At 35.7% G+C, this 22,019-nt stretch overlaps 1 protein-coding gene across 5 annotated transcripts in view; it reads left to right on the top strand.

The window, feature by feature from the left end:
* The window catches only part of GSK3B (glycogen synthase kinase 3 beta), a 288,812-nt gene that overhangs the window by 135,040 nt on the left and 131,753 nt on the right, over positions 1 to 22,019 (top strand). The window lies entirely within an intron of this gene.

The raw sequence follows: 22,019 nt of genomic DNA, 5'->3' as shown, positions 1-22,019 counted from the left end.
ATAGAGGGGAATCATTTGTTCATGTTCTCTATTCCCAGATGTTCTTCTACTCTTGCTTTCTCTTAGTAATGAGTTCTCTGTTCTTCAGAAATCTTAAAGGTAGCTAAATTGTAGATGTGAAATCTTTTAATGAACTCTAAACTAATTAGTATAGGCTTAATTCTGATTGCTGCCCTTTAGGTCAGAGTTATAAATTCCCGAGTCCATTTGGGTCTAGTCAAACAACTAGAGATTTTCCTATTATCTGGTAACCTACTATTGTTGACCCTGTCAGCTATCTGGAAAACTCTACTAGTTTCAAAGGACTCCCTTTTGACCAGAACTCCTTAACCTGCTTATTTAGCTTCAGGTTTCAGCTTGGATCAGTGGGCTGAAAACCTAGTCCCTCTAAAACCCTACTTCCAGGGTCAAAGCAAAAAAAAAAAAAAAAAAAAAAAAAACCAACTCACTGCTTTGAAAAAAATATGAAGGTTTTAATGGATTTCAAGTTTAAGATAAGACATTAGTTTGAATGGCATCCAATTTTTCTGCATTATTAGAAGAAATAGTGACCTTAGTAAGGCAGGTTCTTCTGTGTTCCACCTTAGTCATAGCACATATAGAGTATCATATTTTTAGCACCACATTTTAGGATTAAAAAATTCGTGTGTTCTTGGTGACTAGATTATGAATGGACTGGAGAGAAAGATATAATTGGGTTGTTGGTTGGTTCTTGTCTTTCATTATCAAAGAAGACTAGAAAGACTTCACTATGTTAAAGATGATTATACTGTGTCCAATTGTGACTGCTCAGGCCGAATGAGCCCAGGATGCTCTGTCACAGATCTCAGGTACAATTATCCAGATGTACACTTGGGGTGCTTGCTCTAAACTTTCATGTGTGATATTTTCTTTGTGCTGCTTCAATTCTGCCTTCCTCATAGAGAGCAGACCTTCTCTGATGATGTAACTTTTTTTTTTTGCAAGGCAATAGGATTAAGTGACTTGCCAAAGGTCACACAGTTAAGTAATTTTTGAGTCTGAGTTTGGGTTTGAACTCAGGTCCTCCTACTCCTATTCACTGTACCATCTAGCTGCCCCTCGAATTCTAAAATTCTTTAGAGATACCTTCGGGTGACCCTGTACCGTTTCTTCTGACCCCCCCGTGAGCACTTGCTCTGTGTGAGTTCTCCATAAAATAATTTTTTGGCAAGCATACACCTGGCATTTGAACAACATGGCAAGCCCATGGTAGTTGTATTTTCTGTAGTAATGTTTGAATGCTAGAAAGTTTAGCTTGAGAAAGTACCTCAGTGTCTTGTTTCTTCTCTGGGGAGGGGTTGGGGGGGTGGGGTATGATCTTAAGAATCTTCCTAAAACAATTTAAATGAAAGCAATTCAAATTTCCTGACATGGTGTCTGTAGACTGTTCAGGTTTCACAGGCATATAGCAATGAGGTCCGCTCAATGGCTCTGTAGACCTTCAATTTGATATTGAGTGTAATATCTCTTATCTCCCACACTTTCTTTTGGAGCCTCCCAGTTACTGGGCTAGCTCTGGCATTGTATGTCTCATCCTCATTATCAATGTGTACCTCCCTGGAAAGTACAAGGCAAATGAATTGTCCACAGTATTCAAAACTTCTCCATTTGCAGTAATTGATGGTTCCACATTTGGATAGTATGATGCTGCCAAATGGAGCACCTACATTTTCTTAGTATTAACTGTGAGGCAAAAATTTAGCACAAGCAGGGATTCAGTCCAAACTTTGTTACCTCTTAGCTTCAGAGGCTGCCTTGAGTGCACAGTCATCTGCAAACAGAAGATCATGCACCAACACTCGCTTCACTTTGATCTCAACTTATAGGCTTTTTAAATCAAAGAATTTGCCATCAGTGTGGTAGCTAACCTTGAGGCCATGTTCATCTTCAGTGAAGGTTTTGATAGCTTGGCTGAAAACATGCATGGGAGCAAGGATACATCCTTGTTCACTCCATTAGTTATTGGGCAATCTCAAGAGCATTGTTTGCTATCAAGAACCTGAATATTCATACCATCATGAAATTGATCTAGTATACTGAAGAACTTTTCTGGGCAACCAAATTTTGATATAATTTCCCATAAACCCTCATAACTGATGGTATCAAAGGCCTTGTCAGATCTACAAATGTATACAGACCTCTGGTTCTGTTCTTGGTATTTTTTTCCTGCAGTTGCTGGGCAACAAACACCATATCGACTGTTCTACAAACCTTTCTGAAACCTCACTGGCTTTCAGGGAAGTAACCATCTTCCAGATGAAGGACCAGCCTATTGAGAATAATCCTGGCAAGAATCTCACCAACAATGATCAAAAGAGAATAACACTCCTGTGATCATCACAAGCCAATCTCTTCCATTTACCTTTGTAGAAATGGACAACGGAGACATCCATGAATTCTTTGGGGGATAACCTCTTCATGCCATATAACCTGGAAAATTGTATAAACACTGCCCCCCTGTAGATCTCAGTTGGAATAGAATCAGCATCAGGTGCTTTGCCACATGAAATGGCATTCAAAACCTCTTCTTCAGTTGGAGCTTCAGCTAGGGACTGATAGACTTCAATTTGAATAATCAGTAATTTCTGCATTGATTGATGAGATTCTTTAAGAATGCTATGGAAGTGTTCAGCTTGTTCTTAGTCCCATTGGGCAGAAATAAAAAAACGGTGGTTCACAGTTGTTAAAAGGCAATTTTAGAACTAATATATAGAAATATTTCTTAAACAAAACTGGGGTGTCCAAAAAATAGAATCAACTACCAAAATAGTGAGTTACCATAATTGGAGTTTTTCAAGGTGGAATGAAGAAGTCAGAAATATTGTCCAGATTTTTTTTTTTTGTTTAGATATGGATTGGACCAATTGCCTTGAGATTTCTCGCAGCTCTCCGATTCTGAGAAAGTGAATTAACAAACTTCTTAAAACTGCACTAAGATTTTTGTATATACATGTGTGAGTGTCTGTTGGGGACACATCACAATTTCTCTTAGTAATACTCTTTTAGGATAGCTATCAGACATCAGAAGTAATTTAGCCAATTAGTCGACTGATTTTGTTTAAAACCTGTTAACTCTACCAAGATAAGATCAACATGGATACAGGATTCAGACATAAAAAACAGTATAAGCAAACTAGGAGATGAAAGAATAGTTTACCTGTCAGATCTATGGAAAGGGAAGCAGTTTATGACCAAAGAAGAACATCATTAAAAACAAACTAGATAATTTTGATTACAATAAATTAAAAAGCTTTTGCACAGACAAAACCACTGTAACCAAGATCAAAAGAAATGTAGTAAATTGGGAAACAAGTTTTACAACTTGTATTTCTGACAAAGGACTTATTTCTAAAATATTCAGTGAACTGAGTCAAATTTTCAAAAAAAATAAGCAATCCATAGTCATATGAAAAATTGCTCTAAATCACTTCTTATTATAGAAATGCAAATTAGGGCATCTCTGAGATACCACCTCACACCTCTCAGACTGGTCAATATGACTAGAAAGGATAATAATCATTGTTGGAAGGGTTGTGGGAAATCTGGGACACCTAATGCATTGCTGATGGAGTTGTGAACTTATCCAAACTTTCTGGAGAGCAATTTCGAATTACCCCCAAAGGGCAACAGAAATGTGCATACCCTTTGATCCAGCAATATCACTACTAGGTTTATACCCTGAAGACATCATGAAAAAAGGGTAAAAACTTCACTTGCAGGGTGGCTAGGTGGCACAGTGGATAAAGCACCAGCCCTGGAGTCAGGAGTACCTGGGTTCAAATCCGCTTTCAGACACTTAATAATTACCTAGCTGTGTGGCCTTGGGCAAGCCACTTAACCCCATTTGCCTCGGAAAAAGAAAAAAAACATCACTTGTACAAAAATATTCATAGCAGCCCTGTTTGTGGTGGCAAAGAATTGGAAATTGAATGTCTTTCAATTGGGGAGTGGCTTAAAAAACTGTGGTATATGTATGTCATGGAACTCTATAAGAAAACAGGAGGAGGGATGGGAATTCAGGTATGCGTGGGAGGATTTGCATGAACTGATGCTGAGCGAGATGAGCAGAACCAGAACAACATTGTACACCCTAACAGCAACATGGGGGTGATGATCAGTCTTAATGGACTTGCTCATTCCATCAGTGCAACAGTCAGGGATAATTTTGGTCTATCTGCAATGGAGAATACCATCTGTATCCAGAGAAAGAATTGTGGAGTTTGGACAAAGACTAGATCATTACTTTTTTTCTTTTTTTAGGTTTTTGCAAGGCAAATGGGGTTAAGTGACTTCCCCAAGGCCATATTGCTAGGTATATAAAAGTGTCTGAGGTCAGATTTGAACTCAGATACTCCTTACTCCAGGGCCGGTGCTCTGTCCACTGTGCCACCTAGCTGCCCCCAGACTATTACTTTTAATTTTAAAAAACCCATTGTCTTATTTTGTAATTTTGCTGTCTCTTATACTTTATTTTTCTTCCTTGAGGATGATTTCTCTCTCATCACATTCAATTTAGATCAATGTATACCATGGAAACAATGTAAAGACCAACAGACTACCTTTGGGGGGGGGGAGCGAGATTATGGGGAAAATTGTAAAATTCAAAAATAAATAAATTTTTTTAAAACCTTCTGTTAAATTACGATCTCAGTTTATAAAATGTCCTTATAATGAATAAAGAGTTAACCAGTCATCAATAAGGTAAGGAAGCCCGGTGAAGGGTCATTATGTAAGTATTAGCATTATTTTTTTATATTTTAAGATGCTGTTCAACTGACTTTTTTTTTTTCCAGAGCATGTTGGATTGTGTAGTAACTCCTACACTTCCTTTATTTGGAAATGTTTGTATCATCTCTCTATAAGAGATAATGAAAAGCTATGCTAAGGGTGTGATAGCCAAGTTGGTCACCAAATAGATCCCAAATTGTTATAGTTGTTACTGTTGTTTTAAGCTCCCTGTGTGAATTAATGAAAAAAATGCAAAGGAAGGTGACTTTATCTTACTGTGTTATAAAGCAGCAGCTATCAAAACTAACTGGTTAAGAATTAGTGTTGAGAAAAAAAAGCAAACAAAAAGAATTAGCATGTTGAATCAGTGAAATAGATTAGATAGATAAAAAAGCTGTAGTAAATGAGTATAGTAATCTACTTTTTGATAAGCCCAGCTTCTGGGATAAGAACTTACTGTTTGACAGAAACTGCTGGGAAAACTGGAAAATAGTATGGTACAAAGTAGGCATAGACCCATATCTCTCACCTTATACCAAAATAAGGCCAAAATGAGCACAGGGTTTAGATGTAAAGGGTAAGCCTATTTGTCAGCTCTTTGGAGACGGGGGAAAATTTGTGAGTAAACGAGTTAGAGAACATTATAAGATACAAAGTGGGTAATTTTGATATCGTTAAATTAAGATCAGGAGAAACAATTTTTATATCAAGTGTGTTGAGTCCCTTTTCTGGACTCCCTCAATCTTCCCCAGGCTAGCGTTGGAAGGGCAGGAGACAAGGAAGACAAATTCTCCAAGATCCCCAAGTGCTCCAAGGTCTCCATTTATTGAACTAAATACCAGTACTTAAATACTTCTTCAGTCTCTAATCCCCTCCCACTCCAGTGGCACTTAGTAAGATAAGGCTCTGGTACTCAAGGATATCAGGTGAAGATAATTTGCAGTGCTCCCACACACAACAGTTCCTAACATATCCCCTTTCTTGTCTTTTTTTTTTGAAACAACATTATTACATAATGAATGCCACATAAGTTGTAATAACAAGTTCAAAAATAGTATAAACAAATGTCAATTAAACAGTAAAAAACAATATTCTCAAATTCCTTGAAATACATTTTATCCCAAGATTACAAAGTTTTTTCTTTTGCCAACAAAAAACCTTTCAAAGCAGTCAAATTCAAAATTCGAACTAAAAGGAGTAACTTTTAACTTTACCTAACTATTTCAGAGTTTAGACACTAACACAAACAGAAAAAAAATTCTTCTGTTTTTCAAACTTATCAAAGTGAGATTGCTGGACACACTGGCCGGCACCAAAATCTCAAAATATAGAAACATTTTCCCACCTCTCCAGGCCAGTGGAGAGATGTAAAAAAATGTCCTATTGATGATTAAACACAAATATACACATACAGAATATTAGCCATAAGCACAGACTTCCTTCATAAGACAAAATCTAAATTTGGCAATCCCAGAAAAAAATCTTCACCTTTTCTCTTAACTAATTAAACCACAAAGCTTCCCAATCAATAACCTATTGAAAAACAGTCATAACCCAACCCTCCTCTCCTCCCCAAACCAGGCAGAAGGCACGGGGGGGGGGGGGGGGGGGGGCGGGGCGCTTGGTTTCTAAAATAAGCCAGCATTCCCCCTGAGACATGAGCTTGAGCTTCGAAGTTCCAAAAAGGACAATTTCCCTTCTCCCCCCTCCCTCTGCAGAGGGTGGGAAGGGCAAAGAATGAGAGAGAGCATTTGAAATCACCTAAGCCATTAACACCAGCACAACCTGGAGTTGCAGCACCTTGTGAACAGTAGCCATCACCAGAACAAACTGTCCAACAACATATGAGACACCTTGGCTCTCAACACAGATAGCAATTCACAGCCCTCTGCTGGGTCTCAACATCCCTGGCTGTAGGCTGAAAAGTGAAACTCACTGTGTTCATTGTTGGCGTCAGGGTCTGCATCAGTATCAGCAGCAGGTGATTAAGACAGCAGCCGCAGCCAGGTCCTCCACATCCCCTTCTCGCTGGTACAGACTCCTGCTGAAGAAGTAGCTCGGTCCTCTGCAGCACTGCCTTGGAGATTCCACTTCCCACTGGCTCCTCAATGCTAAATACTTTTCTTCTCACTTTCACTTTCCTTAATGCCAACTTACTGTTGCTGGTTCCTTAATGCTGAATACTCATTTGTCTTCTCATTTTCACTTTACACTTCATTGTTCCAACTTAAAATCAGTCCCTGGTAACATCAACCTGTTTCCTTCTCCAGAGTCTGCTCAGAGATGTCAACTGGTTCTTCTTACTTGTATCTGCTGTGTCCTTATACCGGACTTTACCCAGATAACTCCGTCTTCTTGTCCCTGTACGGGTGCCATATGTTGACTCCCAGTTCAGATGCCAGTGTGTTGTGTCCCTTTTCTGGAATCCCTCAGTCTTCCCTAGGTGAGCATTGGAGGGACAAGAGACAAGGAAGACAAGGATGACAATTTCTCCCAGGTCTCCATTTATTGAACCAAATACCAGTGCTTAAATTACTCTCCAGTTTCTAATCCACTCCCACTCCTGTGGCACTTAGTAAGATAAGGCTCTGGTACTCAAGGACACCAGGTGAAGATAATTTACAGTGCTCTCATACATAACAGTTCCTAACACAAATGTCTCTGATAAAGGCCTCATTTCTAAAATGTATAGAGAACTTAATCCAATTTTACAAGAATACAAGTCATTTCCCAGTTGATAGTCAAATGATAGGATTAAAGGCAATTTTCAGATGAAGCAAATGAAATCTAACTATGGTCACTAGAAAAAAAATGTGCTAAATCACCCTTGCTTAGAAAAATGCAAATTAAAACGATGTACTATCTCACACCTATCAGATTGACTAATATGACAGAAAAGGAGATGTGAAAAAACTAGGGGACACTAATAAGCACTGTTGGAGTTGTAAAGTGATCCATTCATTCTGGAGAGCAATTTGGAACTCTGCCTGAAGAGTAATTATACTTTGATACAATCTGATTCAGAAATATCACTACTTGGTCTATATCCCAAAGAGATCATAATAAAGGGAAAAGGTCCTACATGTACAAAATGTTTATCGCAGCTCTTTTTGTGGTGACAAAGAATTGGAAATTGAGGCAGTGCCCATCCATTGGTGAATGACTGCACAAGTGTGGTATATGACTGTGATGAGATACTATTGTTCAGTAGAAATAATGAGCTGATGGATATGAGAAAAACCTGGAAAAACTTACATGAACTAATATTGAGTGAACTGAACCAGGAGAACATCATTCACATTAACGCAACATTGTATGAGGATCAACTGTGATAGGCTTAGCACTTCTCACAATCTAGTGATTTAAGACAATCCAAAAGACTTGTAATGAAAAATGCCATCTAGATTTAGAGAAAGAACTATGGAGTCTGCATGCAGACCAAAGTGGACTATGTTCACTTTTTAAATTTTTTTTTAATCTCATGTTTTTTTCTTTTGTTCTTATTCTTCTTTCACAATATGACTAATATGACATGGTTTTACATATTTTTTTTTTGCAAGGCAAATGGGGTTAAGTGGCTTGCCTAAGGCCACACAGCTAGGTAATTATTAAGTGTCTGAGGCTGGATTTGAACTCAGGTACTCCTGACTCCAGGGCTGCTGCTGTATGCACTGCACCACCTAGCTGCCCCTTTACATATTTAACCTATATGAGACTACTTGCTTTCTTGGGGAGGGAGTAAGAAAAGAAGGAGGGAGAAAAATGTGGAACTCAAAATGTTACCAAAAAAATGAATGTTGAAAACTATTTTAACATGTAATTGGGAAGAAGTAAAATACAAAAAAAAAAAAGAGAGAGAGAAAGAAATTCCCTGTTTCCTCATAGTTAATTCTCTAAAGCAGAGTTTATTTTCTTTTTCCCCTAAACTACATCAATACCAAACAAACTTCCTTTTTTCTGTCAAAGATCCCAATATCTCAGCTTGGTAATCATGGCATTATCATATCATTCTCTTATCCTCGGTAATTACATCTTTGCTATATCTACCTTAACAATATCTGTTTCATTCAAACTCTTCTTTCCATTCTTATATGCGCAACTTTAGTTCTGGTCATTTATCTTGGGCCTGGTCTTCCTCCTTAAATATCTTCTCTATTCAATCCAAATATTTAATCTGTTTCACAATTTATGCGAAAGCGGTTTTACCATAAGAGTAGACATAACTATACTCCTTTCCTATTTGATTGCCTTTAATGGCTCCCTATTACCTCTAATATAAAAAAAGTCCCTTTTTAGCTTTTAAAGCCCTTAACCTGACACCACTATAGCTGTCTAATATTATCATGTATTGTTTTTCTTTCAGCACTTTGTGTTTCAGCCAAACTGGCCTTCTAAGTTCTTTTCTTCATGCAAGGCACTCCATCTTCCATCCCTGTGTCTTTGCACTGGCTATCCCCATTCTTTGGAAGGCAGTCCCCTCCCTTCCCCATACCTGTTCCTTTTGGAGTTGCTTAAGTACCATCTGATACCTGCAGCCTTAGCTGATTCCCTTAAGTGTTAGTTCATTTACACACCCACCCCCCAATTTATTAAACTACTTCATATTTATTGGCTTTATGTTTATCTTGTATTTGCTCATTTTTCCCATTAAAATTCTAGTTGCAAGTAAGACTTGTTTCATTCTTTGTATTTGTGTCCCTAGATCTGGCATAGCACCTGGTCTTACACAGATTGTGCTTAAAAAATGCTTGATTATTGGTCTGAGGGAGGGACTTTTAACAAATATGCTGATGGTGTTCCCTCAAATAATTTCACAGTCTCCTCATGGCTTACTCTTGGATTTCACCTAAACTATACAGAGCGAAAAATATTCTCCTGATCTTGTCATTGCCAACAAATATTTCACTTCTTGAATTAAGAACCCTGAAATTCCTTTTTCCAAACAAAACCTGTCATTCCATCTCTGTGCCATTCTTCCTCACATTGATCTCTAATGCATAGAACCATCAGTACTTTCCCAGGTAGTAACAGCTTATTTTTTTTTAACTTGCCTCCCTTTCCACTCTTGACTCCTTAGTGAACTAGTTCATTTTTACAGATTTTCCCGTCTCACAACTCTTGCACCCTTGTCTTATTGCTAATCATACCTTGTCAACTCCCAGTGCTGAAATATTTTCACTCCCTCTTTCATTTTATAGCCCTTTCACATCAACTCTATATGCACTGTATCCTCTTTTATTCCAGTCTTTGATGAAATAATGTCCCTTCTCCTTGCTAATGACAACTTAGCAAATTCTCTTCAGCCACCTTCTGATTCTTACCTTCAGTCTGTTATTAGTTCTTTACTCCTACATACAAACATGCCCCAAGTTTCCCCCAGCCTTTTTATTTTATTTTTTTATATTTTTAGGTTTTTGCAAGGCAAATGGGGTTAAGTGGCTTGCCCAAGGCCACACAGCTAGGTAATTATTAAGTGTCTAAGACCAGATTTGAACCCAGGTACTCCTGACTCCAAGGCTGGTGCTTTATCCACTACACCACCTAGCTGCGCCCCTCAGCCTTTAAAAAAAAAGTCGTACTAGAGTTTACTGTTAGTATTCCTCTTTAATATCTCCTCCCATTCTCTGCAGATCACTCCAGCAAGCTCTTAATACCCAGTACCTTAACCTCCATTTTCTCAACTGTAAAGTGAGGATAGTCATATTGTGACATACCCTTGGACCCAGTGATGCTGCTATTAGGTACATATATCTATAGAGAAGGAGATTAAAGAGATCAAAGAAACACAAAAAATTCATATGCATAAAACTTATTATGACAATACATATTGTTTTAGAAAAGATTGGAAGCTTAGATAATGTCTTTCAATTAGAGAATCAATGAAAAAATTTCAGTATGTTAATAAACTGTTCCTTTCCAGTAGGAAGTTTATGAAAAGTATAGATTCAGTGAAACATGTGGAGACTTAGAACAAAAAACACTATATCCAAGAAAATAACTTTGAAAGACTTCGCAACTCCTATTGATGCGGTGACCAGTTACAACTTCCAAAGCCTGTTGATTAACCATACATACTTTCCTTTTGTAGCAGAAATGTGATGGACTAAAGTTGCAGAAAGATTCACCTGTTTTCAGATGTAGCCAATTTGTTCATTTATTTCCTATACTTGTTAGTTATGACTAACTTGTATTTGCAGAAGGAGGGAGTTGAGTAATAAGTTTGATGAATAAAAAAAGATATAAAGAATATCATTGATGCATTTAATTATACTAGAGGAAGTAGAAAGAAGTTCAGAACAACACAAAAACAATCTGGGCAGTTTTATATTTAATATTCACTTAAAAACAAACTAAGATGATATGATGCCATACCTAGAGAACTTTAAAGAGTCTGCTAAAATACCATTTGAAACAACAATTTTAGCAGAGTTAAAGAATATTAAACAAACCCTCATAATTCATCAACATTTTTATTTATTACCAGCAAAACCCAACAGGAAGAAAGAGAAATTCTGTTCAAAATACTGAGAGTTAATATAAAATACTTGAGAATCTACCTGCCAAAACAGACCCAGAGATTATATAAATATAACTTTATATTTATGTATAAATTTCTTTTATCTAGTGAAGACAGATCTAAATAATTGGAGAAATATTAATTGCTCATGGGCATTATATATATTATAATAAAAATGACAGTTCTAAGTTAATTTTCTTATTCAGTGCCATACCAATCAAACTATCAAGTACTTATTTTATAAGACTAGAAAAAATAGTATTAAGATTCTTCTGAAAGAACCAAAGGTTAAGGGAATGAATGGGGAAAAAATGTTTAGGATGGTGACTTAAAAGAACCAAATTTCAAATTATATTATAAAGCAGCAAATAGAGTGGTGGATCAGTGGAATAGATTAGGTTCAATACTAATCTTGTGTGTGTGTGTGTGTGTGTGTGTGATAAACTCAAATAGCCATGCTTTGAAAGCAAGAAGTGACCATTTAACAAAATGGAAAACAGTTTGTCAGAAGCTATAATAAGGTCAAGATGGATACCCCATTTAGATATAAAGAGTGATGTCCTAAGACTGTCCAAAATGTGGACCCCTGTGGATTACTAAATGCTTGAGTAAACAAAGCAGAGCTACTGCAGAGTTCTTACTAAAATGGCAAATCATTAATCTATTGTTTCAGTTAAAAACTTTTAAAAGTAAGGTTGGACAGCCTAAGTTAAAATAAGGGAGCTTGGGAAAATATAATCATCAGATCTATGGATAGGGGAAAGAATTTATGATGAAACAAGAGATAGTAAAGTTTTGATCATGTGAAATATAAAAGGTTTTGCACAAACAAGACCAATGTAGTCAAAATTGGAAGGAAAGCAGTGTGGGGAAGTCAAGGTTGCAGGTAGTATTTTTAAAGTAATTTTTTTCTGATTAAGGTCTTACTTCTCAAGCATTTAGGAACTGAATCAAATTTGTTTTTTAAAAAAAATAAGAGCTGTTCCCCAATTGATAGTCAAAGTCTACGAATAGTTTTCAGAAGAAGAAATCAAAACTATCACTAATCACATAAATGCTCCAAGTCATTATTTACGATAAAATAACTCTGAGATGCCACCTATTCTCTTCAGGTGATTGACATGACAGAAAAGTAGAATGAGACATGCTGGAGGGGATGAAGAAAAATTGGGACACTAAATGCGCTGTTGGTGGAGTTGTGAACTGACTCAACTGTCCTGGAGAACAACTTAGAACTATTTCCAAAGGACTATAAAACTGTATACCCTATGACCCAAAGAAATCAAAGATAAGGCAAAAGGAACTCTTTGCTTGAAATTATTTATAGTAACTCTTTTTTGTATTGGTAAAGAATTGAAAATTGAGAGGAGACTCATTTATTGGAATGGTTGGACAAATTGTGTGGTATATGATTGTGATAAAATAATTCTTGTGCTAAAATGATAAACATGATATTTTCAAATTCAGGAAATCTTAGTTAAACTGATAGAAATGATTATCAACTGTGAAAGATTTAGCTAATATGATCAAGACAGTGATCCAAAGCAGTTCCAAAGGACTCATCATGAAAAATGCTATCCACCTCCAGAGAGAGATGTGATGAGCTCTCAATGTAAATTGAAGCATACCTTTTCATTTTCTTTCTTTTTCTTGGTTTATTTAATAAAATGACTGTTATGATATGTTTTGCATGACTCCATTCATGCAATTAATATTATTTGCTTTCTCAAGGAGTGGGGGTAGGTCAGAAGGGAGAGAGAAAATTGTGGATATTTTAAATTTTGAATTTAAATTAAATTGAAAAAATTTAGTTACAAAATTAAAAAAGTCAATTGGGAAATTTTGTGAAAACTATGTAACAAGGTTACAGTTTCATATAAAAGCCTTAAGGCCTGTTCCTTAATTATCAAAATGTTTACTGATGTTTATGTTCATAATTTAAACCCAATTTTTATCCAAGAGGTTCCCAACAGAATAGTTGTTTTTAGAGATGGACTAAAGTTAAAAAATATATATATAAATATAAAGAATTTCAGAAGTTCTTGATTATAGATTTAGCTGTAATAGTCAACTCTGAGTAATAGGAATATATAAGTGTGCAGTCTTGTAAAAGTTTATCCAGAAAGTGTTTGACTTTCCAAGAACTTGGTCTGAAAGAAGTAGCCCATGTGGAGGGGAAACACCTAGAACAGTGTGTCTTAATAATAATTAAATGAATGAAATAAAATAAATAGGATTAAGGAGACAATGCTCAATATTCATTTCAGTCATATTATTAAGATAAAGGTAGAAAGAATACAGAAATGAAAAATTACAGTCTCTGTTCTGGTAGGTTTTATTTTAATAAGATTGGAAGTAGTGGAGATGCCATTTTACATACACACACAAACACAAATGAAATATTAAAAAGGTAAGTATTGAAATTCAGAAGTACTTTAAGAAAATGGGAAGAAGTAGAGAAGCACTTAGGGGTTGGAGGTAGAAGTAGATCTTATGAAGGAGATGTTTTTGAAATAAAATCAAAGATTGATTAAACACCTATGCATAAGCACTGCTAGATCCCAGGGACGGACGGACACACACACACACACACACACACACACACACACACACACACACACACAAAGGATATGGTTTTTACTCTTCCTGAGCTTACATTCTATTAGCAGCCTGGGGGTTAGGGAAAGTTTTCCACATATTTACAAATAAACAAATTTGGTTTATATTAAAAGGTTTTGTTTGTTTGTTTGTTTGTTTGTTTTAGGGGAGGGCAGAGACTAACAACCAGATTACTCACAAAAATCTCTGGAAGCAATGAGACTTGATCCTTAAGAAGAGCTAGGCATTCTAGTGGACAATCATTAGGAAGGAAAAGATTTTATATTTAAGGGTACAGCCCATGCAAGGCGTGAGTGGGAGATGAAATGCCCTTTAGAGGAAATTACACATAAGCCAGTTTATCTGGAGCAAATGGAGTGATTTGTAGCAAAACTGGAAAAAAAAATTGAAGATAGAATATGAAGAACTTAAATTTTTTTAGTTTGTTTTTAATTTTAGAGATGAAAAGGAGCTACTTTTTAAAGAAGGAATTTTTCTTTATTAGGGAAGTGTGTAAGTGGTCAGAAAGGTACTTTTTAGCTATATAAATATGGTGCCTGTGTGAAGTGCAGAGAAGCTGGATGTAGTAGAACCAGTTTATCAAGTGCAGTAGTTCAGGCAAGTAGTGATGAAGATATGAAGTAAGTAGAACAGGACTGATATAAAAGATATTGTGGGGAGGCTGAATTGTTGAGACTTGACTGCACATTCTAAATGAGAGGGAAGAGTTAAGGAAGACTGTGAATCTGGGTGCCTACAAGAATGACATAAACTGGGAAGTTTGGAGAAGGAATGGGTTTATGGAAAAAGATCAATATTCTTGTAGATATATGTGAATTTAAGATGACTATGAGACTTAAAGGTGGTGAAACAATAAGAGATAGAAAGATATGCATAGCTGGGATTAATTTCTCCAGGTAGAGATGTTGATATATCATGTTTCTAGAATAAACTGATGATATATCATGAATATTGAGAAGTAAAAAGTAGAACATGGGATCAGTGAACAATTCTGTTTACATTAAAGCATAGAATGCTTGAAAATTAATTAAAGGAAGTAAAGCTTAAAAATAGTATAAGCCAGTTTATAGAGAATTTTAAATATTATAGTAAGGGCTTTGAATTTAATTCTAGAGGCAGTAAATTTTTGAGCAGCATTATACTTGGCATCATGAAAATTGTTTTTTGCTTGTCCTTCATTCTCAAAGACCATGAAATACGGGAGGATTGTCATGACAATCACATGAATTAGATTTGAGTGAGGAGGTGTTGTGCTAAGTCTCCAGTCTTATTTTCTCTTACAGAACTATCTGGGTCCAGTGGCCAGATATGAATCAGGACGACTGGAGATGGCCCTGGATATGGGGCACTCAAGGTTAAGTGATTTGCTCAAGGTCACACAGCCACTACGCATCATTGAGAGCAGATTTGAACTTGGCTCTCTATTCACTAGCACTAGCACTCTATTCACTGTGTCACCTGACTACCCTAATTATATAAAGATTAGTGCAGCTAGATGTGGGTCACTATCTTGCCTCCCTACCCCAGTAAACTCCAGTGGTTCTCTGTTACCATTATGATCAAATATATATTCCTCTGTTGAGCATTTAAAACTCTTCACAACAGTTAATCAGCCCTTACTTTTCTCATCACTTCCTCCTTTCAGTGTTATTGACATTCAGCTATACTATCCTATTTGGAGTTCCTTGAACATAGCCCTCCATCTCCCATCTCCCATCTCCCATCTCCATGCTTTTGCAATGACTCCCCCATCCTGTCCTGGGATGTTCTGCCTTGCTCTCCTCCACTTCTTGCTTTCCATGACTTTCAAGGTTTAGGTCTCTCCAAAGACCCTTTCCTGGGTCCCTCATCTAGTAGTGCTTTGCCTTATAAGATTACAGTTCATCTCTGGATAGATCTTATGTGTGCCTCTCATTTCTTGGCATATAGTAATCACCTACTAAATACATTTCATTCATTTATTCATCGGCTATTATTGAGTGTATGATCAGTCTCAGCCTCTTGAGGACTTTTTCATATGAACTGTTTTATTGATTTCATCTCCATCACTGTAGATTAAATTATTTATATTCTGATTCCATAATAAATCATTTTAGCAATCTCTTCTTTGTTTCATTTGTTAGTCTGATAAACATGCCTCTTTTGTCTTGAATGAAGTTTTCAAAAAACAAGTTTTATTAGGGAGGGCCAAAGACAGAACCCTGTAGCATTCCAGTATAGATCTTCCAAATTTACAGATATAATCATACTCACTTACAAATCTACTTAATGAATTAAATAGCCTTTGTTTTTTTCTGCTTTGTATATAGAGATACAATGATTACAGTAAAATTTAACAGAAAAATACACTATGTACAATATTCTCTCAATTTGTGGGTCTACTTACACTATCAAAAAAAAAAGCAAATTAGATTAATTTAGCATGGCTTACTCAATATTTTCATTAAGACTCCTAGTGATCACTTTATTTTCTTTGCTCACAAATCATCTGTCTAACTTCATTTGGAAAAAATTTTCCAGTGAGCTGCACAAAACTTACTGGTCTGTATTTTTTATACTAAGTCATTTTCTCCTTTTTGAAGATTGATATAACATTTGCTCACCTTCTGGCATATTTATCTTGTTCATTATCTCTCAGAGATTTTACAACAGTGATCACTAGATAATAATCACAGTATTACAGAATTTTGAAAGAGATTTTAGAGCTGTTCTCTCATTTTTTTTTTTTGAAAGCAACAGGGCTAAGTGGCTTGCCCAAGGCCACACAGCTAGGTAATTCTTAAGAGTCTGAGGCCGGACTTGAACTCAGATACTCCTAACTCCAGGGCCAGTGCTCAAGCCACTGTGCCACCTAGCACCCCCCCCCCCTCATTTTTCAAAAAGAAAATTTACAATTCAATAAAGAATGATTTAGGTAAGGTCAGGAAGTCCAACTCATGTCTTCTCATTGCTTACACAAAGTGTTCTTTCTTCTGTATTATTCTGCTTTCACATCTTTTTAGTAACTCAAATATAATGGGTTGTCTTCTAGATTGCCAAACTTTTGTAAAGAGGCTTACTATCTGTTTTGACCTTGCTCTTTAGTTTCTAGGCTGAAAGAATTTTAATTTTATGAGAGGAAAAAATGAAGAAATAGGAATTTAGTTGTTTTACTTTTCTCACTGATATATGTTAACATTTTATCACCTATTTCAAGTAGTGTTCCTATCTCTTCTTTGCTTATCATCTTACTCTAAGATAGTTGATTAAGTGCTACTGTAGATAGCTTGGGCCTACTCTTCATGAGTTCAAATTTGGCCTTGGACACTTAATAATAAGTCATTTTTTTCATCGTACATAATTTTAAAGACATTTTTAATGAGATATTTGTTTAAAAAAGTAAGATGAAACTTAAAAATATAATCATAAAATTACTATCCTAGCCTATATATTATCTTCCCAATTTTTCTGGATGAGCCATTTAACCTTGTTTGCCTCAGTTTTTTCTTTGATTAAATAAGCTGGAGAAAGAAATGTCAAACTATTCCAGTAGCTTTGCCAAGAAAACCCTAATTGGAGTCATGAAGAGTGGAACTAACTGAAACTGAACAGCAACAGCTAGGTAGTCCCCAAGGATTGGGAGGGACCGGGAGTCAAGAACAGATTCTGTTACCCAAACTAAGTATCCTTCATCTCTTTAATTGATTTGAGTACATCATGTTTTGCAGTCTTTTTACCATCCTAGTTATCTCCTTCTAGACATGTTACAGCTTGTCATTGTCTTTCCTCAGTAATGTATACCAGATGTTTTTACTTAGCTGCTGTGTCTTGTTTTAAGGGAAGACTCATTTGGTATCTGGGTTGGGGCAGACATGCTATATCCAAAAATGAATGACACAAAAGGAAAGAGCATGAATAAATTTTCATTGGAGTAAGAAGAAGGAAAAAAAGCACTTTTACTAACTTTGTCAGAGCTATTAGGAAAATGCTATATTAAGATAAGTTGTGTGATATGCTCTAAATAAACCCATCTTTTCTAGTTTGTTATTTTCTTTTAGTGTCTGCCTCCATTTACTTTTACAATTTTTTGTGTTTGGGAATGCCCTGTCTCCACATCTACATCAGTGATATCCTACTCACTTCAGTGCCACCTCCTCCTTATAAGCTTCTTTGTGTCTTCTCCTTGTGAATTCCCATGGTACATTTTTTTCATGAATGAATTTGTGTTAGGAGAATCTAAGAACTGGGTTCTCTGTAATAAAATATGTGCTCCCTGAAGACAGTCTGACTCCTTGTATTTGTGTTCTTATTTCCTTCCACAGGGTCTGGCACATTTATTAGATGCTTAATAAATCTTGTTGAATAATTTTGTCTAATTCAGACCTGATCAAAAATCCCTCTTGTACCAACACGATTCTTTCCAGATCAAAACTATTACCTTGCCAGCCGACAGATATTTATGAAACACCTGCTATGTGCCAGGCCCTGGGCAAAGCTCTAAGAATACAAATAGAATTAATGAAGTGCCCATTGCTAGGAGCTTAACATTCTCCAAATGATTGCTGAGTCTGTGTTTTAAGACCTATAATGTGAAGGCATCCTACTTTTGAATTGCCATTAATTGGGAAACTGTCCCCTCCATCCCCCCCCCCAACACATGCATACACACATCAAGCTAAAATGAGTTTTTTCCCTCTAAAAATCTACTTTTTATTTCTAATTTTGTCCAGACTCGATTCCTTCTTAGAAGAATTCAGTTCTTCATATTCTGAAACAGAGCTATCATATTCCATTTGTCTCTTTTCCAAACTAAAGTCCTTCTACTTCCTGTGATTGATCCCCTTTTTTATATTTTATAGTCCTTTTTATTATCCTAATCATCCTCTTCTACAAAGATTCTAGCTTTTACCTTTCCTAAACCTTCTACAACTGAATATAGCATAGTAAGCCAATTGTCTGACCCAGGGGCACCATACCTTCCTCATTCTGAACATAAATCTCCCAGTAATTTTTTTTCAAAGTTAGCATGGGGGGGGTGCTGCCATGTTTTGTTATTGAATGAATTATATTAAACTTGCAGTCTTCAGTGCTCCCAATTTTTTTTTTTTTAGGTTTTTGCAAGGCAAATGGGGTTAAGTGGCTTGCCCAAGGCCACACAGCTAAGTAATTATTAAGTGTCTGAAGCCAGATTTGAACTCAGGTACTCCTGACTCCAGGGCCAGTGCTCTAGCCACTGCACCACCTAGGCGCCCCTCACATTTTTTTAAAGGAAATCTTAGCCATAATTTTCCCATCTTATATTTGTGAATTCTTTCTTTTGAACACAAAAATGGAATTTTGCCCTTAAGTTTATTTCATTTTATTTGATTTGTCACAGCCTGTAGCAATCTTTTTGGCTCTTGTTGATTTTTTTATCAAGTCTCTGTCTTCTAGCATGTGTTCTACTTTACTATTATTCTCAACTTCCTGTAATCTCTTCATTTGACATGTGTGCCATCATGCTTTCACTCAAGTCTTGGATTAAAGTATTTACCATTCAGGGGCAAGGTCAGATTCATCTGGATTTCTCCTTTATATAATTACCTCCATTTAACTTAACAGCAATTAATGAATATGCATTGCCTTTGGTCATTCATTGAGTTATAAATCTACTTGACTATCCTATCATCTTGCCCATTCACAAATATTAAAGCAAAGTATTAATATTTCTTCTGTCAGTTGATCTAGTTCTTTTGCCCAAAAAAATATCGGGTTATCTATTGTGATTTATTTAAATACCTTTGTAAATAGAAATAGAGATATGTATATATGTCTCAGAGGTGGTCAGTCATCATTAGTACTTAGTATGTGCCAAAAAACCTAAGAATACCTAAACAGGATAGTCCCCTGCTTTCAAATAAGTGCACATTCTAATGAGCGAGAGAACATGCAAACAACTATATACATAGTAGATGTATATACAGACAGATATTACACATATGTGTTCTATATGTGTGCTGAAATAGAGGTAATCTCATAGGAGGGTACTAGCATTAATATACAAACCTTTTATGGAAAGCATATTTTTTTTATTTTGACTGTAATTAGTTTCTTCTCAAAAAACTTCGATGAGTTAAACACAAGGTCACTGACATCAAAGTCATTTTTGTAATTATTGTTTAAAAGAAAGGGAATGATTGTATTTTAATCTTAGTAATTTGAAGCTAACACTTTTCATTGTATTTGACCTGATTGATTTTGCCTTTCATTATTTTCATTTCCATTTTTGACATCAAGGTTATATTTCCTTAGGATTTACCTTTTTTTAAAAAACTTTGTATCATTTTATATATATTTTCTCATAAATTACATGTATAATTCTTCATAGTTCAGTAATATTCTATTACAGTTTGTAAGTCATAGATTGTTCAGTCATTCCTTATGTTTTTGAACTCTTTGTGGTATAAACCTAGTATTGGGATCATTGTATCAAAGACAATATTTAATGACTTTTCTTGCATCATTCTTGTTTTCCAGAATAATTTAATCAGCAGATACTTTTCACTGGATCATAAGCCATCACCATAATAATAATAGTTCTAGAATTTTTCTAAGAATAAAAGTTAAGCTCATTGACATTGAAAGTGGGGACTTTACTCCTAGAGAATATTATTATTATTTGTATTTTTACCCCAGCTTATAGCATAGTGCTTGGCACATAGAAAGTATTTAATTGTTGTTTTGTCTTTTTTTAAGGGTTGTTTTTTTTTGCAAAGCAAATGGGATTAAGTGCCTTGCCCAAGGCCACATAGCTAGGTAATTATTAAGTGTCTGAGGCCAGATTTGAACCCAGGTACTCCTGACTCCAGCGCCACTGCTCTATCCACTGCATCACGTAGCCGCTCCGTTTTGTCTTTCATTCACAAAGAAGACTGTGACAGGGAAATGATGCTATGATATGATTGTGACTTGAATTTGAGTGAGGGATTGCTATGCAAAATCACTATCCTCTCTTTCTCCTCCAGAATCATCTGGGTCCAGTGACTAGATATGGATCAGGATGACTGGGGATGACTCTGGATGTGAGACACTCAGGGTGAAGTGACTAGAGCCACTACTTTATCCACTGCACGACTTAGCTGCCTCTCTAGCACTTAATAAATGCTCCTTCATTGTTCTTAAAGTCCTGTTTCTCAAATCCAACTCCTCTGTTCTCCAGTATCTTTCAAAGATCATAGACAGCACTTACACAACTACACCAGACAGTTGTAAATAGTAATGACTTGTCTGATTACGGCTTCATTTATTTCAGATTTCATTTTCAGCTTAACATTTTCTCTCCTTTTCAGTTCAAAGATCATTTTCTTGGAAAGAAAAAACAATGCCAAAATGAGAAATGAGTAGGTTAACCTTTTAGTTTTTCTATTTTCCATTCCATTCTATCCCATCCCATACCATTGGGGTCCTAGCTTCCTTTTACTTTTGTCCATCATAGATTTAAAAATATATATATATATATATATATATATATATATATATATATATATATATATATATATATATATATATATATACAACATTTTGAATTGTTTTTTGCAATTACTGTCCAGCTTCTACTTGTTCTGGAATTAATTAGTGGTATTCTAAAAGGACAATTCTGCTCCTAACACTTAACTGTGTACCTTGATGCCTTATTTATCTTTTCTGTGGCTTTATTTTGTTTTTTTTTTTATATCATTGTTCATTTTAAAATTTATCTTTCTCCTTTCCCCTCCTCAGCAAAAGGTAAACATCAGCAATACCAATTAATACACCCTTGAGTCTGATAGGATATGCAGTGTCCTGCATCCACATTCTTTTTCTGCCCTGTCTACAGTGATTCTAGGAGGATCTCCTTTTTTTAATAAAACTCTCTCTTAGGACAGGTGTGATATTATAATTTTAAAGTTTTCATCTTCCTTTTATTGTTCTTATTTATGTCATTGTATATATTCTTGTGTCTGTTCTGAATTAGAGTTTGTGGTTTTTTTAATAATTTTCTTTTTTCTCAGTCTCTACTGGATCAGCTGTATATAATTTCTAAATATGTTTGTTTCCTAAGATAATGTACTAGACTCACTTCTTTTCTGTGAATACTTTCTCTGGTTGACATTAGCTTCCATGGTGTTGATATCAT

Source organism: Macrotis lagotis, chromosome 1, assembly GCF_037893015.1.
Source record: "Macrotis lagotis isolate mMagLag1 chromosome 1, bilby.v1.9.chrom.fasta, whole genome shotgun sequence".
NCBI lineage: Eukaryota > Metazoa > Chordata > Mammalia > Peramelemorphia > Peramelidae > Macrotis > Macrotis lagotis.
The sequence above is the reverse complement of the archived record's forward strand: the minus strand, read 5'-3'. Positions and strand labels throughout refer to the sequence as shown.